At 37.5% G+C, this 26,679-nt stretch overlaps 1 protein-coding gene across 1 annotated transcript in view; it reads right to left on the bottom strand.

Annotated features, from left to right (window-relative positions):
- The window catches only part of LOC115215789, a 385,787-nt gene that overhangs the window by 282,926 nt on the left and 76,182 nt on the right, over window positions 1–26,679 (bottom strand). The gene's annotated exons all lie outside the window — the stretch shown is intronic.

Below are 26,679 nucleotides of genomic sequence, written 5' to 3'. Positions count from 1 at the left end.
TTATCACTCTGGATATATGTCTATCTCTTTCTCTCATTTTCACTTTCTCTTTTCTCCTGTCTCTCTCTCTCTCTTTCTCCCTCCTCCTCACCCTCTCTCTCTCTCTCTCTCTCTCTCTCTCTCTCTCTCCCAGTCCTGCTTTCTTAATCTGCTCATCTATTCCTTATTACAAAAGAAGTGAAATAATAACATGCAATGATAAGTCTGTCTGTTCGAGTTTCCTCTAGATAAACTTGCCTGGTAGTTGACAGCATATAACATTACAGCGAGGGTGGGATATAGCTTTACTGCGAAGCAAAAGCAACAGCGATGGTTTTTACATTCACATAAGGTATATTTCGGCAGCTCTTCATCCCACCACCACCACTACAACCACCCACACACACCTCATACAGTTCCCGATTGGGTTTTACGTTTGTGTTAAAGAAAACAGCTGCGGGGGAGCAAGAGGGTGGCCATCGTAGCATAAAGGAGAAAAGAAACGTGACGCTTTAGGAGTACAAAGACGAACCTTGACAGAAAGATATTGGTAGCTTGCCGAAAATATATGTTAGTTTTTTTGGGATTTATTAAGGAGAAGGAAACAACGGTGTTGAAATTATGGTTAGAAGATAGAGTAACGGTGTTTCTTTGTTATTCAATGAGTGAAGATTGAAAACACAGTTGAGTTGCTAAGATATGTGTGTGTGTGTGTGTTGTGTGTGTGTGGTCCTACGCAAATAAGTTCTGAAATAAATCTTCGGTTTGCAAATGGTACTTGGATCTATTCACCATATTCTACTGTACAGACAAGAAGCAACTGGAAAAAAGTCGAATTCAGAGAGTGGTGGTGGTGGTAGTGGTGGTGGTGGTGGTGGTGGTGGTGGCGGCGGTGGTGGTGGTGGTGGTGGTGGTGGTGGTTTTTAATGCGACTGCTTCTGCTGCTGCTGTTGTTGTTGTTGTTGTTAAGCAACAAGACGGGTAAGCGTGATTAGGTGATGGTCTAGGGCTTAATGGCGGGAGACCCCAGACCTTGAGGAAAAAACAAAAACTTTGGTCGTCTTGTTGTAGTCGAGGGTTCTTCGTTGACGCCCGACACCACTGGGAGGTGGCCCTCGAAGTCGCTGGAAATGGAGATCTCCAGGTCCAAATTCTTGGACGGCTGTTGCTGCTGATGATGATAATGATGTTATATATGGTGCTGGTGGTTACCAACAGGTCAGTGATTTGAACAAACACGACAGTCTTCTAATCGAAATTGATCAGCCGCAACCAGACTTTTTCTATATACGTAGCAGGATCCCCATAACAGCATTATAGGAACTCAGAGCAAAACAACGCACTGAGTCCAATCGATTTTTATTTACTGAGAGCAAACAGCAGCATACATACATTAACCATTGGACCTTTAAACCTGCGGAAACCACGGTCTGTGGGGGCAGAGGTATAATTCCTTGTGTGGCCGTGTATCAACACGACACTTCTATCAAAAATGGTAGGGTGTAGTTCAAAGAAGATTCAGGTTTCAATTCTCTCATGCTCGGAAATCAGGTAGGGCCTTCCTTCGTAAGTTCGGAGTCTTTTACTTGTTTCAGCCATTTGACAGCAGCCATGCTGGAGCACCACCTTTCAGTCGAAGAAATCTACTCCAGGACTTATTCTTTGTAAGGCTGGTATCTATTCTATCGGTCTCTTTTGCTGAACCGCTGTCAAGCGATGACGATGATGGTGGGGACAAACACACATAAATATATATATATATATATATATATATATATATATATATATATATATATATATATATATATATATATATATATATATAATATATACGACGGGCTTCTTTCAGTTTCCGTTTACCATATCCAACCACAAGGCTTTGGTCGGCCCGAGGCTATAGTAGAAGGCACTTGCCCAAGGTGCAACGCAGTGGGACTGAACCTGGGATCATGCGGTTGGGAAACAAGCTTCCTACCACAACAGTCACGCCATGGAAATAAACAAATTCGAATTATATATTCTTGGGGAATAAAATAAGGTAAAGACTTTGTATCATTCTTCAGGGATTTTAGCATCGTAATCAAAAGGAAATTACAGTAATCAATGACTGAAACCGCGTAGTAGTCGCAGCTATTTATTCCTTCTAAATATTAATTTAGATTAGAATCAACAAATACTTCCTCTTCAACTAAGCAATACTACTACTACTACTAGACATAGAAAGACATATCCACCACTGATCTGAACACAATTTCCTTAAATTCTCACACATCCAAAATCTTAATAGTCTCCACAGTCTGAAATGATTTCTCGTGTTCACCTCGTCTCTGTATGCAGCTAAACAGTGTAACTCTAAAGTGAGACTATATATATCTATAGCGCTGTGGAACACATTTCTATATTTAGCCAAACATTGCATCCCTACAGATCACATGTCTCTGTCTCTATATGACATATGTCTATATAAAGCCAGTCATTATATCTCTACAGACCACATATCTGCGTCGCTATAGAACAAGTCACTTTATATAGCCAAACATTGTATACCTAGAAACTACACGCACACGCATATATACATACATGCGTGCATACCTATATACATACACACATACATACAAACATACATTCATACACACATACATACATACAAACATACATACGTGCGTACATACATACATACATACGTGCGTACATACATACATACATACATACGTGCGTACATACATACAAACATACATACATACATACATACATACATACATACATACATACATACATACATACATAAGCACCTACTCAAGGAATACTGCTGGAGTATTCCCATCAAAATTTTTGTCAATTAAGAAAGGGAAAAAGGGGCGGATAGATCACCTTAAAAAAATCTATTGATATACACACATAAAGAAACACATACATACATACATACACACACACACACACACACACACATATATGTAATCCTTTCCACTGTAGGCACAGGGCTTGAAATTTATATGGAAGGGACCAGTCGATTACATCGGCTCCAGTGAGTAACTGCTACTTATTGTTATCGATCCCGAAAAGATGAAAGGCAAAGTCGACCCTGGCATAAAACCAAACACTGAATTTCTATAGACCACGTCTCTATATCACCATAGAACACATCTCTATAATAGCCAAACACTGCATTACTATAGACAACGCATCCACATCTCTTTAATATTTTCAAATATTCCAAACATTGAGGAAGGTCGATTTTTCATACTTGGAAGATAGGAAGTCTTGAGGAATACTGTTATATGTAGTTTACTGAGTCTATATTGTATTCTCATGCCTGATATACTTTAAAAACTTATTAATAAATAGTGTTGCTACTTACCACACAGCCACTCCTCATAGGCGCAGGAGTGGCTGTGTGGTAAGTAGCTTGCTTACGAACCACATAGTTCCAGGTTCAGTCCCACTGCGTGGCACCTTGGGCAAGTGTCTTCTACTATAGCCTCGAGCCGACCAAAGCCTTGTGAGTGGATTTGGTAGACGGAAACTGAAAGAAGCCCGTCGTATATATATGTGTGTGTGTGTGTGTTTGTGTGTCTGTGTTTGTCCCCCTCTCCAACATCGCTTAACAACAGATGCTGGTGTGTTTACGTCCTCGTAACTTAGCAGTTCGGCAAAAGGGACCGATAGAATAAGTACTAGGCTTTCAAAGAATAAGTCCTTGGGTCGATTTGCTCGACTAAAGGCGGTGCTCCAGCATGGCCGCAGTCAAATGATTGAAACAAGTAAAAGTTAAAGTAAAAAGTGGAAATATATATTATACAAGTAGTATCGCCCGGCGTTGCTCGGGTTTGTAAGGGAAATAACTATATAAGCATTTTTAGAGAGTTATAGCCAAAAAATAGCAAAAAATGCATTAAAAATGAAAAAAAAAATATGGTAAATTTTTTTTAAAATCGTTGACTCATCGTAGACATTTTTAGAGAGTTACTTCCCCTATATAATAGCGAAAAAAATGCATTAAAAATGAAAAAAAAAATATGGTAAATTTTTTTTAAATCGTTGACTCATCGTAGACATTTTTAGAGAGTTACTTCCCCTATATAATAGCGAAAAAAATGCATTAAAATGGAAAAAAATGATGGTAAATTAATTTTAAAATCGTAGACTCATCGTAGACGCGCGCTAATACCCAGAAGGGCTCGATATGAATCCCGACTATAAGATACCCGGTTTTGGTTAAACTGCACCGCTAAATGTGGGAGTAGTTAGGAATCTAAATCGTAGGAGACAGACAGACAACTTCACTTTTATATATAAAGATATTTCCACGTATGTATGTCACGTGGAAATATGATATACAATGTATATACGTGACATTCAACGTAAGCGACATACTGGGAATAACATTGGTATACCCCTCAAATCACACTCCTACAGTCTTAAAACAGAAAAGAACAGATGAAGTAGTGCTGTGTTAGACATTACTTGGCGCATAGGTGTTGGTCATGGCCGGAATGTTTCTAATCAAAGATCTACTCTATCGGTGTTGACCTGGGATCAGACAACAACAACAACAACAACAACAACAGCAACAACAAGAGAATTCACAAGATAATAAAGAAGTCTCTACTTGATCTCCCGATCTGCTAGAACCAAAAACGAAATCCTCCACAAGTTACACCCTGCTGTCTTAAAAACATGAAGGACACACGGGATAGTGTAGATCAAGAAACATTGAACACAAGACGAAACATTCACGACTGATTTAAAGCCGAGTAGCAACAAAGATGGCGCAAGAGATTAAAGACGAGAGGAAGGAAATAAAATACTGAATAGCTACATAGTTATTGTAAAGTAATATTTACCACGACAGTTTCTTAATAATTAACTGAAAGATGTGTACATTTCTATATTTAAGAGATGAGGAATTATGTACATTATTTACATTATTTACATTATTTACATTATTTACATTTGACGGATATTTGTCCTCATCTTGTTTGTTGTTAACAGAACGTTTCGGCTGATATACACTCCAGCCTTCATCAGGTGTTTTGGGGAAATTTCGAACCTGAGTTCTCATTCCTAAGGTATTTTTAGATGTAGTTCTTCTTCTTCTTCTTCTTCTTCTTATTATTATTATTATTATTATTATATTATTATTATTATATTATTATTATTATTATTATTATTATTATTATTATTATTATTATTAGGAGTGAATGTGTGGTAAGTAGCTTGCTTACCAACCACATGGTTCTGGGTTCAGTGCCACTGCGTGATACCTTGGGCAAGTGTCTTCTACTATAGCCTCGTGCTGACCAAAGCCTTGTGAGTGGATTTTGTAGACAGAAACTGAGAGAAGCCTGTCGTATATAAATATGTGTATGTGTGTGTGTGTGTGTGTGCATGTGTGTGAGTGTTTTTTTGTGTGTCTGTGTTTGTCCGCCCCCCCCCAACATCGCTTGACAACCGATGCTGGTGTGTTTATGTCCCCGTCACTTAGCGGTTCGGCAAAAGAGAACCGATAGAATAAGTACTAGGCTTCCAAAGAATAAGTCCTAGGGTCGATTTGCTCGACTAAAGGCGGTGCTCCAGCATGGCCGCAGTCAAATGACTGGAACAAATAAAAGAATAAAGAAAGAATTATTATTCAGGTCACTGCCTGGAATAGAACTCGGAATCTTGAGGTTAGTAGCCCGCGCTCTTAACTACTACGCCATTTGCCCTTAGGAATGAGAACTCTGATGAAGGCTGGAGGGTATATCAGCCGAAACGTTGTGTTAACAACAAACAAGATGAGGACAAATATCCGTCAAATGTGGTGGAAGCACTCCGTCGGTTACGACGATGAGGGTTCCGGTTGATCCGAATCAACGGAACAGCCCGCTCGTGAAATTAACGTGTAAGTGGCTGAGCATTCCACAGACACGTGTACCCTTAACGTAGTTCTCGGGGATATTCAGCGTGACACAGAGAGTGACAAGGCCGGCCCTTTGAAATACAGGTACAACAGAAACAGGAAGAAAGAGTGAGAAAATGTTGTGGTGAAAGAGTACAGCAGGGGTCACCACCATCCCCTGCCGGAGCCTCGTGGAGCTTTAGATGTTTTCGCTCAATAAACACTCACAACGCCCGGTCTGGGAATCGAAACCGCGATCCTATGACCGCGAGTCCGCTGCCCTAACCACTGGGCCATTACGCCTCCACCCGTCAACTGTAAATAATGTGAAAGATGTGTATTTGTGTGTATATGCGTATTTTCAATATCATATCTTTGTGTATGTATGCTATGTAAATGGTTTTTGAAAAAAAAGCACAATGAAATGAGTTCCGTTAGGAAGTAGAATGAAGGTTTTCAGCATTCAGCAACTAAACAAGTGCCAAATGAAAGTGTGGTAGATGCATTCAAGGAAATAGAATTGTTATAAACAACATATTCCTATAAGAAAATATGAAAAGATAGTTTTTTAAAAAAAAAAAAGAGAGATATAAAAATATATATATACCCCAATTACGCTTAGAAACAGCCAATCTCTTTAAAAAAAATTATGATAATAAATAGAGACAACCTCATACACAATAAAAAAAAAAACCCCCACACAAATCCGAAATAAAAATCCAACATCAAACAACCGAGCAAAGAAATGATGATGATGATGATGATGATGATGATGGTGATGATGATGATAATGATGATGATGATGATGATGATGGTGGTGGTAGTGGTGGTGGTGGTGATGATGATGATGATGATGGTGGTGGTGGTGGTGGTGATGATGGTGATGGTGATGATGATGATGATGATGATGATGATGATGATGATGAATGATCATGATGATGATGAGGATGATGATGATGACGATGATGATACGGACGACGTCGACAACGACAAAGACGACGATGATGTCGACGACGACGACGATGGTGATGATGATGACAATGATGATAATGATGATGATGATGATGATGATGATGATGATGAAGATGATGATGATGATGACGATGATGATGATAACGACGACGATAAGTCATCATTATTATTAACAACAACACAGAAAACCATAATATTAACCAACAAAACTAACACTAAATCGTTATATAGAAAAATCATCATCATCATCATCATCATCATCATCATCATCATCATCATCATCATCATCCTCTTCATCGTCGTCATAATCAATATCATCATCATCATCATCCAAAAAGCAAGCGTCACACTACACCGTGTCACAGAAGCAACTTCAAATACTACACCCACACTACAACATCAAGCAAACACCCTTATCAGAAGTTTCTCGAAATCAAACGACGAAAATCCACATAAAGACAGGAACAGAAAACGAAATTACGCACCCACTCCACCTAGATAAAGTTTTGACCACTCCTTTTCATTTCTCCCCAGCAAAAACATAAATAAATAAAAATACAAGAGTGTATAAAAGCTCAAAAGCGCCAGCGTTATAACTAAACCTATTTCTTTATTACCCACAAGAGGCTAAACATAGAGGGGACAAACAAAGACAGACATAGGTATTAAGTCGATTACATCGACTCCAGGGCGTAACTGGTACTTAGTTTATCGACCTCGAAAGGATGAAAGGTAAAGTCGACCTCGGCGGAATTTGAACTCACAACGTAACGGCAGACGAAATACCTCTTTCTTTATTACCCACAAGGGGCTAAACATAAAGGAGACAAACAAGGACAGACATAGGCATTAAGTCGATTACATCGACCCCAGTGCGTAACTGGTACTTAATTTATCGACCCCGAAAGGATGAAAGGTAAAGTCGACCTCGGCGGAATTTGAACTCACAACGTAACGGCAGACGAAATACCCTAAGCATTTCGCCCGCCGTGCTAACGTTTCTGCCAGCTCGCCGCCAGCGTTGTAACTAAACCGTTAACCGAAAAGACTCACCACCTTAAAGAATGACAGCACTCCTTAACATCTACAAACACTCACACCAACATCGTCAGAATCCATGAATCTGAAAACTGCGCAAAACTATAGCAATTCAAAAGCCAAACCGAAACTCAAGCGTAGTTATATTATGTAGATCACATTACCGTATTACGAACGACATATACAATTCCATAACAGCTGATTTCTGAGTGCTTGGATAACAACATACACATGGCTTAGTTGTTAGAGCGGCGGACTCGCGGTCGAGGTATTGCGGGTTCGAATCTCAGACTGGGCGATGTGTGTGTTTATGAGCGAAAACACCTAAGCTCCACGGGAGTTTCCGCAGAAGGTAATGGCGAACTTCTGCTGACTCTTTCGCCACAACTTTCCCTCACTCTTTCCTCCTGCTTCTTGCAGCTCACCTGCGACGGACCGGGGTCCCGTCCAGGTGGGGAACCTATACGCCAAAGAAACCGGGGGAAACCGGCCCTAATGAGCCAGCCATGGCTCGAGAAGGAATAAACAACAACAACAACAACATGCATTCAACAGTTTAGCTCAAACACCACTCTATACACCTAACACAGAAAATATATATAAGTTTTAAGAACAGAAAAAAAAGAACCTTCTCTCACGTGGATTTAGTTTGTCACCGATATTAGTAACTCTTTTGACTCCATTCCTCGTTGTACTCGCATGCAAAAATTACTCAGCACATTTTAAGAAACCAAACGAACGGTCAGGCCACCAAGGCTATGTATTTACAAGAACAACACGTCCAGAAGCTGCACCTTACTGATTTGTGTACCATAGGGATCCGGCCTTTCACCTACTTTATCCAACCGATACCCACATAGCCATCCTACAAAATATACAGATGGCATCTTCCCACCATTCGTTAGATAATGCTGCACAACTACTTAAATTACTTGGAAGCCTAACAACAACAGTCTTAAAGTAGTGCCAACCAAATCCACTGAAATATAGAAAAATATATTAGGAGCTACACACGACTTCGCAACTTATATTTAATACACAGTAAAGAGAGGAAAATTGCGCCCAAACATACTAAGAGCAATCACAATATTAAGATTTGACTTATCCATTCCTCATAAGAAGCTACATAGATAGAACACGAAAAGGGTGTACTAGACATAACAGCTTCTGCACAAACCACCGATACAACGAAGCAAAAATACTAAAAGCAGAGACCCACTTGTATACGCAAGGGGTACCGCTTGTTGTACATTTGCAGTTGCAGCAAGTAATTGTCTCCACCCTATAGTCGCCATTTTTATTACATGAAGAATCGCTTCCAAATACCACACACACACACACAATATCACAAGAAGGCTGCAAGTCCAACATCGTGAATACACTTTCTCACACAAACCTATCGAATAGTCCAATCACTGTAATAGCTGCAACATCAATAAATTCACTGCCCTCAACACTATTTACTGGTATACTCACTGCCAACAAAAAGCGACCATTATCAGAATATACTGACGCACAAAGAAGCTCTATGTGGGCACTAAACTTGCAAGAAATACCAGCCAAATCTCTTTGGGAAAAGAAACACTTCGAAAATTGTACTCCTATATATTCTATAAAATAATAATAATAATAATAATAATAATAATAATAATAATAATAATAATAATATTTTTAAAATTATTTTATCTAGTTTCATCTCCGCCAATGATAATAATAATAAAAATAATAATAATAATAATGATAATAATAATAATAATAATAATAATAATAATAACAACAACAACAACAACAACAGTAACAACAACAACAGTAGTAGTAGTAGTAGTAGTAGTAGTAGTAGTAGTAATAATAATAATAATAATAATAATGATAATAATAATAATAATAATAATAATAATAATAACAACAACAACAACAACAATAATAATAATAATAATAATAATAATAATATTAATAATAATAATAATAATAATAATAATAATAATAATTAATAGTAATAATAATCATAAAGACTGGATGTTCATGACTGCGATGTTGCCATCGGTGCAGTAATATCAAAAGCAATTAAGGATAACTGCTGCAAATAAATTTTGGTATAGAATTAATCAATAAGCATTTATTTTCTCACATACAGTATATTTGTGCTATGAATGAGAAATTACTCAAATTTCATAATCAGAGTTATACATATAAAGTGGTGATCAATACAGTCGAGTTAGAGGTAAAAAATACTGGGAGATGTTTATACTTTTGCCCAGAAGACTAGTGGCAGATTTAAAGTATAAAGGAAAAGAATAAAGGAACTAAAAGCACTATACTCTTAACCAAGTTACGTCTTAGAGTCTCTTTCAAGCTTAAATTCATTATTTATCCAGCCGTCTTAAAAATAGTTGATAATACTAGATTATAATAGAAATATTAAAATTACTAAGTCTCTATAGAAGATATTACGACAGCGTTTACTGGAAATTAATTGTTATCGCCATATTAATATGGCATTCTTATAGATATAAGAATAATCGCCTTAAGATAGCTATTGATACACGATCTGTATCCATTATAACCTTGTTCGAAGGTTATAATGGATACAGATCGTGTATCAATAGCTATCTTAAGGCGGTGGCCTCATGGAGCTGACCAGCGGCAGCGATTATTCTTATATCTATAAGAATGCCATATTAATATGGCGATAACAATTAATTTCCAGTAAACGCTGTCGTAATCTCTTTTATAGAGACTTAGTAATTTTAATATTTCTATTATTGAAAACAAGTGGATGTATTCCACTGAAACTAGGTAAATATAAGCCTTCGAACAGAGACGTCAGTAGCGACACCTGCGGGGTCTGACTGCGCTACATTGACAAGGGGCAATACCCCGAAACGCGTCTGTAGCTGTCGGACTGGCAGTGTGAGGCGGCTGACCTCCCTTGTTCGAAGGTTATAATGGATACAGATCGTGTATCAATAGATATCTTAAGGCGGTGGCCTCATGGAGCTGACCAGCGGCAGCGATTATTCTTATATCTATAAGAATGCCATATTATGGCGATAACAATTAATTCTAGATTAATTAATCATAAATATGATTCGCCAGAGAAGACGATGGGATGGTCACAGTTGGAATGTTTATCAAACGATAAAAATTGAAGAACAAAGTAAAGTAGAAAGCAGTAATTAATCCGAATGTGAAAGTAAAAGTAGACAATTTCTAAACTATATTCTCGGTGATTGTTAACAACACAGGTTTACAAAACCGACCATTCTCAACAATGTTTTTTAACAATAGAGTTTGATGTGCACTACGGCAAGTATCTATGAAACTGCATCTGATTCTAGCATCGAAAGAAAAATATCATTCAAAAGCAATCTGCCAGCAATCATTGGTTTTGCTTCCGGTAGATATAACATCTGTAAAACAGTATCCATTATTCATGTACACCAGATTCCAACATTTTATCAACGACAAAGTTTGAACACACGGCAGTTTTTTTTATTTTATCTTATGTTATTTTATTTTCTATTTCTCTATAATCTTTTCTTCGTGTACGTTTATGTTTACACCACTTATTCACCTTAACGTTTTCTATATAATAACCTATATTTCTGTTTATCAATTATATATATATATATAATATATATCTGTCTGTCTGTCTATCTATCTATTTACCTCTTTCTCCCCTCCCCTCTCTCTCTCTCTCTCTGTATATATATATATATATATATATATATATATAATATATATGCATATATGTATATATATATTAATATATATATATATATATATATATATATATATGCATATATATATATATTATGCATATATATATATTATATGCATATATATATATATATGCATATATATATATAATATATATATATATATATATAATATATATATATATATGTATGTATGTATGTATATAGGCGCAGGAGTGGCTGTGTTGTAAGAAGCTTCCTTTCCAACCACAATGGTTCCAGATTCAGTTCCACTACGTGGCACCTTGGGCAAGTGTCTTCTACTATAGCCTCCGGCCGAATAAAGCCTTGTGAGTGGAAAAGAAAAGACGTCCGTCGTATATATACATATATATGTATATATATATATATATATATATGTGTGTGTGTGTGTGTGTGTGTGTGTGTGTGTGTATGTATTATGTATGTATGTATGTATGTAATACGAGTGTTCGTATAAAATATGAATAAATATTTAAACACATACATACATTCGTACATTTTTATATTCGTATAGCTGTCTCCCTATCTGATTCCTGCTTATACGTATAAGGGGAGGGGCAGGCAAAGAAGAAAGGGTACAGAGAAAAAAAAAAAAGAGGGAGCGAGATAGAGAGGAGCGGAGAAACAGAGAGAGGGGAAGAGAGACAGATGAATAGGAAGAGAGAGAGAAATCGAGAGACTGAGAGACAGACAAGAAGGAAGAAACAAGGAGAGAGAGAGAGAGAGAGAGAGAGAGGAAGAAAGGAAGAAAATCAGACAAAACGTAAACAACTTGAAAATGAAATATGTTTTATGTCCTTATTTTTGTTTTTTTTACGAAATTATATTTCTAAAGCCTGAATATAAACGCGTACACACACATATACACGCATGCAAGTATACATACATGCATACGCATGCACATATCCGCGCGTCGGTGCACACACACATGCTCACAACATACACACATATATGCATACAACATACACACAGCATACACACACACACACACACACACACACACACACACACACGCTCATAGCATACACTCGCACATACGCTCACAGCATACACACACGAACATACATACACAACATACAGAACACGCATCCAGATGCACACACATACGTGCACACGCACACACACGCTCACAGCATACACACAACATACAGCACACGCATACACACGCGCACACACATACGCGCTCACAACATACACTCGCACATACTCTCACAGCATACACACAGCATACGCACACCAGCATACATACACAACATACAACACACGCATACATACGCACACACACACACACTTACAGCATACACTCGCACATACGCTCACAGCATACACACAGCATACACACAGCATACGCACACACGAGTATACATACACAACATACGCATAACACACGCATACACACGCACACATATACACATATATACATAAATAAGAGACTGAGAAACAAAGACAGTGAAAGCGAAAAAGATAAAAGAGAAATAGGAAAAGAGGAAAGCGAAAAGAAGACAGAATATTTAAAAAAACAAAAAGAAAAGATTTTTAACTGCTTGAGAGAAATTTGTTTGCAATTTTAATGTTTTATAAAAAAATAAATATTATAAACACAGCCATATATTTTTTAAGAGAGTGGAATGATTTGGTTGAGGTTTTAGTCTTACCTTACGAGGTTTATCAACATACGTGGTTATAATTCAATAGAAATAACAGCTAAATTCTTCTCAAATTGCATTCTTCTGTCTTTTAAGACAAATGAGATATTGGATAAATATAATCCTAGAAACATTAAAAGACAATGTATTTGATTACTGATGGGTCTACTAGATCAGAACTGACCTGGGGCTAAAAACAATAAGAACAAGAGCACTCAAAGTACGCAAATCTCCGCCAAAGCAACGCCAACGATTAGCCAGAGGTGAATTTTTAAATGAGAATATCTGATATAAACTCGACCGCTCTTACAAACTAGAATACTAAATATGAACCCGACTGCTCTCAAAAATTAAGTAAAAAAAAAACAGGATAAATAATCCAGAATCCTTGTCCGGTACCGGATCGATCCTAAAACTTAATCAGTTCGTGCCAGTTACAAGGCCAAACATCATTGAAAGTTTCACCCAAATCCATTCAGCGGTTCTTTAGGTATCTTGTCCACGGACAAACAAACAAACTGAAAGCAATACCTCCGCCTTAGCGATGGCGGATGTAATAAAATCTCCGCTAAAAAGTACTTGTCTCAGATGAAGTTGAAAACAGACATTGCTATTTCAAGTCGAGGAAAGAGTATCCTTTGATGTATGACTGTCCAGAAAGAATTGTTGATTGTTGAGCAGAGTATATTCTCGAGTTTAAAAGAAAGTAAGAGGATGCTATTTTCGTGCTTTTTTCAGACTCATTATTGGTTGAAGAGAAATTAAATGAGTTCAACTGAAATATTTAAGCTATATAACGATTTCAGTTTTCTAAGTCACCGCCAAAGAATTGCCCTTAAAAAGAAAAGCGCTTTTTCGCTTAAAGCAAGGTCTTTTGTAGGAAATATTCATACATTTTATTACCAGGCTTTTGTCATAACTAAACCTGAAGTCCAGGACTTCAGCATTATTTCAAATCAAATATCGATATTATGACTTTAAAAAAAAATTTCCTGGAGATTGATGGATTGGCAGAACGTTGGACAATATTTAGCTGCTTTCCTTTTTTTTTTCATCCTTCTAGTAGTGATCGATAAAGTCACTAATCGTAATTGATTATCTCGGAGGCGGCGAGCTGGCAGAAACGTTAGCACGCCGGGCGAAATGCTTAGCGGTATTTCATCTGCCGTTACGTTCTGAGTTCAAATTCCGCCGAGGTCGACTTTGCCTTTCATCCTTTCGGGGTCGATAAATTAAGTACCACTTACGCACTGGGGTCGATGTAATCCACTTAATCCGTTTGTCTGTCCTTGTTTGTCCCCTCTGTGTGTAGCCCCTTCTAAGTAGTAAAGAAATAGGTATTTCACCTGCCGCTACGTACTGAGTTCAAATTCCGCCGAGGTTGACTTTACCTTTCATCCTTTCGGAGTCGATAAATTAAGTACTAGTTGCGTACTGGGGTCGATCTAAGCGACTGGTCCTCTCCCCTAAAATTTCGGGCCTTGTGTCTAGAGTAGAAAATTATATTGATTATCTCGGCAATATCCTTGCCTTAACATGAATATCCTTGTGTTTTACTTTCAGATCAGTTTAATGATAATTACTCATTAATCTAAGCAGGCCTGTAGAATTATGCCTTGCAGTACCTCAACTCGATCTGCATGAAATAACATATCAATCTCACTTTAAGTCACATCACGTAGTCTTCGGAATAACATATTAGATTATGCAGTCAATGATAAAATTTTTGAAAAAAAATTTGGTGGGTCTTCTGACTAACGGGTGGATGGCCACAGCTATAATTCCAAAAGTTTGCTCAATCCTGATTTATCCTGGAATAAACAGCACCCAGAACGAACCTGCCTTAATCATTGAAGTCACTGGAGTCACTGAAGCTTGGGATATTTGCTCTGATTTTCTGTACTCTGATGTTAAATTTTCTTTTCATCGATTTTAGAATTGATAATACGATTACCAATACGGTACGCTCGATTATCGAAACGATAAGAACATCGTGTCAGATGCGTTGCGGAATTTCTTTCGACTGTTTGCGCTTTGAGATGAAATCTAGCGATAGCGTCTTTCGGTGACAGTTTTAATCCGTCACCCATTTTTAACACCAGCATTTGACCCTTTGCATAACTTAAACGGCGTTCATTCTCTTGTAAATCACGATATCGGTTTGAGCATGCCTTCTCTCTTATCTCTTTCAGTAACTCCAGCAATTTGCAATGTGACATGAGCATTTCCTCTTCATTCCTAATATATATATATGTGTGTGTGTGTGTGTGTGTGTGTGTGCATACATATATATATACACATATACACACACGCACATATATATATGTTTAGTTGTTTCAGGAATGTGACTACGGCCATGCTGGAGCATTGCCTTTAGTCGAACAAATCGACCCCAGGACTTATTCTTTGTAAGCCTAATACTTATTCTATTGGTCTCTTTTGACGAACCTCTAATTTACGGGGGCATAAACACAGCGACATCGATTGTTACGTGAAGGTGGAAAGTCAAACACAGACACACAAATACTCATTTTCACACATACGCACACGCATATAAGTATATATATATACATACATGTTGTGTGTGTATGCATGTGTGTATATGCAGGTGTGTGTGTGTATGTGTGTGTGTGTACGACGGTCTTTCAGTTTCCGTCTACCAAATCCACCCACAAGGCTTTGGTCGGCCCGGCGCTATAGTAGAAAACGCTTGCCCAAGTTGCAACGCAAAACCATGTGGCAAGCTTCTTACTATAGAGCCACGCCTGCGTCCGTACGTATATATATATATATATATGACGAGCGGGAACGTGAAACTGTGAGTAGCAATATTTTGTGATATTTTTGTGATATTTTTGTGATGTTATTGCAGATTTAATAATATAGCATATTTTTCTCTACCTCCAGTATTCCTCCCACCTTGTTTCACATTTATGTGCTTACTCGGGTATCAAAATTGCGAAGATGATCCGGTTCTTGACTGAAGATTGAAGGCTTCGAATGTCTCGCCTTCTTTTGTGTCGTCTTCTAAATGTTTCACGTTCTTGTCTCAGTTTGTATTTTTTTACTTTTACACACACACACACACACACACACACATATATATATATATATATAATATATATATATATATATTATATATATATATATATATATATATATATATATATATATATGTCTGTCTATCTATCTATTTACCACTTTCTCCCCTCCTTCCTCTTTCTCTCTCCCTCTGTATATATATATATATATATATATATATATGCATATATATTAATCAGATTAATCAGCCGAAATTGAGAGGATGATCCGGTTCTTGACTGAAGATTAGAGGCTTCGAATGACCCGTCCGTTTTTTGTGTCGTCTATTTGAATGTTTTGCGTTCTTGTCCCATTTTGTATTTATATATATTTTTTATACATCCATACATATATATATATATATATATTATATATATATATATATATATATATATATATAGGCGCAGGAGTGGCTGTGTTGTAAGAAGCTTCCTTTCCAACCACAATGGTTCCAGACTCAGTCCCACAATGTGGCACCTTGGGCAAGTGTCTTCTACTATAGCCTCCGGCCGAATAAAGCCTTGTGAGTGGAAAATAAAAGACGTCCGTCGTATGTATATATATATATATATATATATATGTATAGAAATTAAATATAAAATATAAATTACAAAGTGGGACAAGAACGCAAAAACACACAAAGAGACGACACAAAAAAAAACAGACGGGTCACTCGAAAGCCTCTAATCTTCAGTCGGAACCGGATTATCTTAGCAATTTCGGCTGTTTAATCTCGATATCACTCCGAACCGGCCAGCCCCAAGGAAAAACTAAGCCACAGGCATTAGATTTCTTGGAAAGAGGATAGAATGTATACGAAACAAAGACAGGATGCCAAACGAATATAAATACAAGAAACAAAAAATAGAAATAAAAATCAAGAATGGTAAGCAGGACAAAAACAGTGGGTGTCTTACGACTTTAGACAATTTTTAACTTATCTTGGCTGGCGTATTTGAAAAATGCCTTTGCGGCAAAACGAAAACAAACGTTAACATGGCAGCGGTCAAGCCGAAAAGACCGGTTTGAATGCGGTCACGTGAGAGCACGGAAGAAAGAGAAAGAAAAAGAAAAGCAGGGAGCAAGGAATCAAAGAGAGAGAGAAAGAAAGGGACGAAGGCACCAAGGGGGAGAGAGAGAGAAGGAAGGAATCAAAGAGGGGAGAAGAAACAGGATTGGCTTAGCAATAGAAATGACGGTGCAAATAAGAATAGGGGAAGAATGGGGGAAGAATCAGAGGCAAGAAAAGAGAGTTACTAAAACCACAGGTAATTTCTAAAACATGATATTTTGGCGAAGTGTCTAAGTAAAAACATCACACACGTAATTAGTATTTATATCTTAACCTAATTTTTATTCATTGAAACCCCCTTCTCCCACAAGATAAATGGATCCAGTTCCTTTCTAGGGTGTAACAAGCACAGAACGTACTGTTAATTAGAATATACTTTTCATCCTTAATTATTTAATTTCTCAATTAGGAAAGTTTAGACATCAACTTCCAAAATATTTTTTCGCAACAACTCTGCTTTACTGTTCCTCACCCCCAACACACTCTGTTTCCGCTTTAATCTCTGCTTCAGACGGAATGTGTTAAGTACCCTTTCTATATGACAGCATTCTCAAGTCATTTCCTACTTCCTTGTTCGTATGAATAATTAAACTTCAGCTAATCACATCAAGGTTTTAATCGCTCAGCCTTCTCTAGCCTAAATGATCTTCAAAAGCTTAACTCAATTTTTATTATTACTGTTGTTGTTGTTATCATTATTATTATTACTAAGGTGGCGAGCTGGCAGAATCGTTAGTACGCTGGACGAAATGCTTAGCAGTATTTCGCCCGTCGCTACGTTTTGAGTTCAAATTCCACCGAGGTCGACTTTGCCTTTCATCCTTTCGTAATTAAGTACCAGTTACGCACAGGGGTCGATATAATCGACTTGATCCGTTTGTCTGTCCTTGTTTGTCCTCTCTGTGCTTAGCCCTTTGTTAGTGGTTAAATAGGTATTTCGCCCGCCGCTACGTTCTGAGTTCAAATTCTACCGAGGTCGACTTTGCCTTTCATTTTTCGGGGTCGATAAATTAAGTACCAGTTACGCACTGGGGTCGATATAATCGACTTGATCCGTTTGTCTGTCCTTGTTTGTCCTCTCTGTGTTTAGCGTCTTGTGAGTAGTTAAATAGGTATTTCGCCCGCCGCTACGTTCTGAGTTCAAATTCCGCTGAGGTCGACTTTGTCTTTCATCCTTTCGGGGTCGATAAATTAAGTACCAGTTATGCACTGGGGTCGATGTAATTGACTATCCTCCTCCTCACCAAATTTCGGGTCTTATACCTATAGCAGAAAGGATTGTTATTATTATTATTGTTGTTGTTGTTGTTGTTATTTAGTAGTTTTATTTTTATAGCGTGCTTTCACTTCACTACCGAGCGCAGCTCTGTGTGCCTTGGGTATGTGCTGTAATTTGTTGTGGTGCTCTGATGGTTACTGTATTGAAAGTATTTTGCGTAGGATGTGTGCAGTGCCCAGTAGTGCAATTTTCTGTATGTTCCATATTTTATATGTGTATGTTGTTGTGTTTTCGTTCTTTGGGTAGAGCAAAGCTGTAAAGTAAGCCTGTAGGATTGAAATATATTTCTCACGTGTCCATTTATGCCTTTTTGGTTTTATGTGCGGGACTTAAGGAACAACGCCCGGCCCTTTATTTTGACGGTCATCATTTTCGTAGGAACCGGTCCGTTCATTTCTGTTGTCAAATTGTTTTGCACGTGTAGGTTTTCGTACTTTTTGAGTGGTGGAAGCACTCCGTCGGTTACGACGACGAGGGTTCCGGTTGATCCGAATCAACGGAACAGCCTGCTCGTGAAATTAACGTGTAAGTGGCTGAGCACTCCACAGACACGTGTACCCTTAACGTAGTTCTCGGGGATATTCAGCGTGACACAGAGAGTGACAAGACCGGCCCTTTGAAATACAGGTACAACAGAAACAGGAAGTAAGAGTGAGAGAAAGTTGTGGTGAAAGAGTACAGCAGGGATCACCACCATCCCCTACCGGAGCCTCGTGGAGCTTTAGGTGTTTTCGCTCAATAAACACTCACAACGCCCGGTCTGGGAATCGAAACCGCGATCCTATGACCGCGAGTTCGCTGTCCTAACCACTGGGCCATTGCGCCTCCACACTTTTTGAGTAACAAGTTTAAAGTACGCACTTCTCGATTTTTATTCTTGGGTTGAATAATACCGGTATTATTTAATTTATTTGTAATTTTTTTGTACATGGTGTTTGGGGCCGGAGATGGTCTGGTGTTCATGGATCATAATGTATCAAGCATGTTTACATGTGCTGTGCGAGCAGTGGAGATTATATCCAGTTAAAATATATCATTTCATTTGGGAAATAGTTATAAATTTCAATGAGTATCACTCGGATTTAGTCCATTCCTTTGTCAGCTATTTTTGGCTCCATGCGATGTCTTTATTTCCGATGTTCTTGGATAGATTTCGGAACAGTGTTTTATCTTATTATTATTATTATCATCATCATCATCAGCATCATCATCACCATTATTATTATTATTATTATTATTATTACTATTATTATTAGCAGCAGCAGCAGCAGCAGTAGTAGTAGTAGTAGTAGGAGGAGGAGGAGGAGGAGGAGTATGCCTAGCATTTCGCCAGTCTTTACGTTCTGGGTTCAATTCCAGCCGAGCTTTATTTTGTCTCTTTTTTCCTTTCGGGGTCGATGAAATAATTTCCAGATGTAAATGACCAGCCCACTCCCACTAAATTCCAGGCCTTGTGACTATAATAGAAAAGGATTATTATTACTTTTACGACTACTACTATTTTTGCTGTTGTTGTTGCTGTTGTTATTGGTTTGGTTTTTGCTGTTTCTTTCTTTGTAAAATCATTCAGCCCTTCACTCGTGTTTTCAAAGCATTCATTCCACGATACACTAACCTCAATGCGTTTTTAGCAGAATAATGTTAAAGAGAAGTAGGTTCTTATTCTGAGCACTATTTTTTTTTTTTTTTTTTACATATTTGAAGAAAGATAAATGAATTTAATTCACCAAACCAATTTTTCTGCTTTCGGAAAATTTAGTCATGGCGATGAAATGAAAGAGAAACAAAACTCATGTAAACAAAATAGCACAATTATTTGTGGTTAAAAATTATGCTAAAGGAAATGGAATTTTCCAGTGATACACAACTCGATTGATAACACAAAATAGCATCAGCTAAAATTCTAGCAGAAAAACGTAACAAGTACTACAACAAAACGTCTTCTGTAACTTCTGTTTCTAGCAACAAGAGGGTTTTGAGTATGGAGTGATCATAATTTGGGGTGTTGTGATATAATTATATGACTAGGGATTCTGTCTCCTAACCTGAAGAACTTGTTGAAGAGTCGGGATTGAAGAAAATGTCCGAGAGTCTCACAAACGAAACAGGGATTTTCTCTGTATCCTCAAAGCACCAACTAAGGGAGGCTCTAGCTGATGTCTTGCTTAGGATCTCATTTGACCGGAAAGCTCATACGACACTGACTATTTGATCTTCGAAATCGAATGCAAACAGAAAGAAATACATGCAAAGATAGTGTACGAAACATTTGCTCATGGGCTCATACCGCAAAACACGGAGCAGATAGCGACGCCAGAGAAAGGTTCTGCCATTGATATTGACCTCTGGATCGATGTCGCTTTGTAGCACAAAACAAGCTGGTGATAAGTGTAGAGATAAAAAGAAGTGGTGTGAAGACAAGCTTGTTAGGATTTTAATAGCAAAAACATTGTTACTTGACGGTATTCTTTTTCGAGAAGCGTCACCAATTAGTTGGGGCGATTTCACCACCATTGAAGCTTTGTGCTTTTGCTAAAAACAAGGTACTGGTTTGGCAGAATCGTTAGCGCTTTATCAAAATGCTTTGAAACACTCGTTCCTGTTCTTTATGTTCTGAGCTGAAATCTCGCTATGGGTCAAATTCACCTTTCATCCTTCTGGTTTAATCGATACTATCAACCTCAGTCATGTACAGGGGTTGATGGTATCGACTAATCCCCTCCACTCAAAACTGCTAGCCTTGTGCCTTAATTGGAAACCATCATCATCATCATCATCATCACCACCACCACTACCATCACCACCATTACTACTACTATTCTAATTATTTAGATTAAGACTTTGCCTTCACTTTTCACAAAGCATATTTTAATCTATCTCTCAATTTCAGTCAACACGAACTCTAATTACAGAGTTTCATTCAGCTTTTTACTGGTAATGTTTTTTTTTGTTTTTTTTTGTTTTGTTTTTTACGAAAACAACTCAACAAACTTTTCAGGCCAGACATACAGTCTATTAACTGACATTACGGCGTTTTTTTTCCTTACCTCCAAACGTAGAATATCTCACGTAATTTCTTCTAACTCTCTACGCTCTAAATTAAAGTTGCACTGAACTTAACTTTGCCATTCATCTTTTCAGGACCGATACAGTGTGGTGAAATGGCGGAACTACAAGAACATTGAACTATAAATGCCTTGCAGCATTTGTTCGGACTCTGTATATTCTGAGAATAAATCCGTTATCCAGTTCACCGCCACCGCCTGACACCTTAGTTTCAAGCATTCAGCCTGGCTTTTCCGTTTAAGGAAAAGAGAGAAGAGGGTTCTCTTCTCTCTCGCCCACTAGCTTCGGATATCCTCTAAAGGTTATGGATACTGCCCTTTTTAAGAAAATACTCCAAAGAGTGGTACCCATTAGATTAATAACTATTATTCCATCAGCGGCATTAGATTGAAAGACTTAAATGAATGGCAACGAGATTTAAATTCAGAACGGAAATGTCAATAACTAAATACTCTACGTGGAGTTAGTGATGGTATATTTAATTCGGTAGGCATCAGAAAGATGAAATTAATAATGTAGAGAAAAAAATACAAACCGAGCTCAATGACTAATGTTATTTTTAAAATTCTGCTGAGGAAAAAAACTTAGGTTGTTTTTCGGTTGTATTATATCTTCTCCGTCTCTTTAGGAATGATTAAAATGTTAAATGTTAAGAAAATATAATCTTTATTTCACTTCATTATCAGGCGCGTCCCATGACGTTTAAAGGCCTCCTGCAACTTTTTGCTTCAACGCCCCATCCTTTCAATCAAAATTCATAATCTGCACCCCTTTTATTCCTAGCTATATTTTACTTCATTCTATCTGAAGTTCAATATTTCACGTTATCCTACAGAACACCTTTTAAAGTACAAGTTAAATATATTTAGGTCTATTACAAACTTCAATAAGTAAAGCTTCCAGATATGTGAGTAACAAGGGTCAGAGTACACAAAGCCTGTTTAGGTAGGGACGCTCGTGGTACAAAGTAATATTTTTACAAGAAATTTTGCAGATACAATGTATTACCGTTTTATTTCTTGAAATTTTCTGTTAACATAGATAGTTTAATTCTTGTTCAAAATCTTAACCAAAGTAAATAGATGACTCATCAACGTAATTTGATCTTGACATGGGGCTTCTCAACTGCAGAGGCCCCCTGCGACCGCAGGGATTACAGGGGCTTAGCGATGGCTCTATTCATAATTATTTTTTAACTACTTTGTTGCTTAACAATACCTAAGCTAGTGTCGTATAGTTTGATATAAATGTAATGTTTTCAACAATTTTAACTTAGGTAAATATATACAATAAACTGATATTTTTCACGCAGATGATGCCCCTGTTTTTTCCACTCGGCTGTTTAGCTTTTAAATATCACAAGTCTTTGTATCCAATACTGGCTGATTCTACCGCTACATTACTCGTCATTTCCTTCAATATCAGTAAAATATTTTGTATCGGTAGAAACTAAGAGTTTTTATTCAAAACCACTTTACATATGTTTTCCAATTTGTCTACAACATTTTACTTGAATGTTAATATATCGATTACACCGACATTGTGATATTTGCAGAATATATTTTAAGCTGTACATTGGATATAACATAAATATTATGATTTCGTAAACATTTTCGTTTTTCTTTCTTTTTTCTTTCTTCTTTCTAATTTTTTTTTTGTTTTTTTTTGTGAATTAAAATTTAGTTGAGTTGTTGTAGTGGTTGCAGGCATGGATGCGAGGCTACAAAATTTTGCAACACAAGTACATGATTTGGGGTTCATTCCCACTTTACGACATCATTAGCAAATATTTTCTACTACAACCACGAACTGGTTTGTATTTTGGAGGTAAATTTTGGTGGATGGAATCTATTTGATAGCCATCGCTCGCAAGCAAAGTTTCTGTATTTAGGTGAAAGAATCTGTCACCCACTATAACAATATAACTTGAGTCTTTGATGCTTTTAGAGCAATGGTTCCCAACGGTAGTACCCAACCCTTTTCTTTAAATGTGTTTTCTCACGGACCCCTTATAATATGCATATCATTATATATATATATATATATATATATATATATAGAGAGAGAGAGAGAGAGAGAGAGAGAGAGAGAGACAGACAGACAGATAGATAGATAGATAGATAGATAGATAGATAGATAGATAGATAGATAGATAGATAGATAGATAGATAGATAGATAGATAGACAGACAGGTAGGTAGGTAGGTAGATAGATAGATAGATAGATAGATAGATAGATAGATAGATAGATAGATAGATAGATAGATAGATAGATAGATAGATAGATAGATAGATAGATAGATAGATAGATATTAAATTTTGAATTTAGTTCACGGACCCACAGTACTACGTTTGTGGAACACCAGGAGTCCGCTAACCCTAAGTTGGGAACCACTGTTTTAGAGGATTTCACTCTGTTGCAAATATTCAGACCAGATCCGATCCTTCTTCCGCCAACTAAGGCTAAATCTCTTTTTTATATATATACCTCCCACTGGTCATGGACGCTCTGAAAAGAGTCACTGCATTGTTTTTTTCCCCCTTTGAATAAGCGATAATAATTCTTTCCAAAATAGATACGTGGCCAGAAATTTTTGGGCAAGGAACAGACGTTAATATCGACCCACAGTACTGAATTTTACAGTCCCTGGAAGGACGAAAGGAAAAGTTGACCGTCGCAGGATTTGAGCTTAGATGAAACAAATATTACAAAGAATTTTTTCCGGGCATTCAATCACTCTGCCAGCCCACTGCCCTGTGAAAGATAGTAGTAGTAGTAGTAGTAGTATAGTAGTAGTAGTAGTAGTAGTAGTATAGTAGTAGTAGTAGTAGTAGTAGTAGTAGTAGTAGTAGTAAGAAGAAGAAGAAGAAGAAGAAGAAGAAGAAGAAGAAGAAGAAGAAGAAGAAGAAGATTCCCTTCTACTAAAGGCACAATACCTCAAAATTCTGCGCAAGGGACTAGTCGATTGTATTGACCCCAGTGTTTCCCTGGTACTTCGATCCCGAAGGATGAACGGCAAAGTCGGCCTCGGCGGAATTTGAACTCAAAACGTATCGTCGGACCTCCTCCGCAGCGTTCTTGAAGGATGATCAATAAACAAACGTTACCTTAGTCTGACATTTTCTATCAGACCCAGCAAAATAAAACAATTAATCCTCATAATAATAATAACAATAATAATATTAACAACAACAACAACAACAACAATAGCAACAACGACGATGATGATGATAACAAGTAGTAGTACTACCAATAAGTCGACAGTTTGTCTGCGAGTACGAAACGAAAGATGCACAAACGAATATTTTTGCTTCCAGTGGCATATTTTGCGATTGAACCGGCCTAGATATATTAAATATAAACATGTAAATATTTGTTCCAGATCTCACTCTACACAGTGCAAGCAACGGTTTTATATTGATTAGTAAACATAAGCACTGATCATTAAATATTTTGTTCACTGAATGTATAATCAAAAGCAAGCTGCTTGGCTAGACTCAAAGGTCCGGGGTACTTCTGACTGATGAGACACAATAAGTCGAAACACCGGTGTCCCAGAATCTTCTACGGCAATGGGTCGTCATAAAAAAGAGAAGTGTTTCTCCTTTCACGTACATTACAGTGACTAGCATATTTTGTGTCTCACCCTGGCAAGACATATTAAACAGAAGTATGCATAGGCGCAGGAGTGGCTGTGTGGTAAGTAGCTTGCTAACCAACCATATGGTTCCGGGTTCAGTCCCACTGCGTGGCACCTTGGGCAAGTGTCTTCTGCTATAGCCCCGGGCCGACCAATGCCTTGTGAGTGGATTTGGTAGACGGAAACTGAAAGAAGCCTGTCGTATATATGTATATATATGTGTGTGTGCGTGTATGTTTGTGTGTCTGTGTTTGTCCCCCTAGCAGAAGTTCGCAACTTCAACTGGACTCTCCTGCATCCTTTCATTTTATGTTCATGAAAATTGAAATCAATAATACTTTGTCCTTAGTCAAAAAACCTTGAAGCAATGCTGCCACTAGTTTAAAATTTTATAATTCATCCGATTTGAGGCATGTATCAGGGGTACTTTATCGTGTAGCCTCCATAACTTTTGTAGTTTAATCAAGATTCATAAGAGAACGGCAGAAAAGTAAATAATTGTATCAGGGTTTTAATATGCAATTATTTCGGAAAAAACAGAAGACACTATTGTGACGGTTAAAAAGACAGAGAAAAGAGATCTTGCTCCTGTGGTTTTGTTGCTGAATGATTCTTCACCTATCAGTGGAATGGTTTTCTTTTTGGATACGATCTACGATGATCTTGTGATGTAGCGACAGCCCCGAATGTAAACTAATAGGGGAAAGATTAATGGTTAAAGATATAATGTTAGCATAAGAGATGCTAGTTCGAAGAAATTGTTCATTAAGGAAGCAGATAAATTAAAAGCAAAAGTAAGGGACTGTAAAAGAAGGATAGTAGGAAGCAGAAGAACACATATATTATATGTGGAGGGTTCTTCACTGGGCCTTGAGCCCTATAATGACACTTCATGCATTGAGTACATATTAAATTTTATTAAACTTGATTAATATTTTTCAAGCAGTGAAGAATTTTCGTCAAAACAATGATTTAATATGTCGACGTGGAACTTATTGCAAAGCTTCATGATAAAGAACATTTTTGTCTTCCCATTCGGGGGTCAGTACAATTTTTTCTCTCTGACCTCTCTCCCTCTCTCTCTCTCTCTCTCCTCTCTCTCTCTCTCTCCTCTCTCTCTCTCCTCTCTCGCTCTCTCCTCTCTCTCCTCTCTCCATCTCTCTCTCCTTCTGTGACTATTTTCAAACATCACCAGTACCACACAACTCACTGCCATAACACAACCATTCAGACTCCTGACACCACCACCATCAACACCTTTGACTTCGCCCCGCTACCCTTTCAC

This window comes from Octopus sinensis, linkage group LG9, assembly GCF_006345805.1.
Source record: "Octopus sinensis linkage group LG9, ASM634580v1, whole genome shotgun sequence".
Taxonomy (NCBI): Eukaryota; Metazoa; Mollusca; class Cephalopoda; order Octopoda; family Octopodidae; genus Octopus; species Octopus sinensis.
This window is presented reverse-complemented; position numbering and strand designations above follow the sequence as displayed.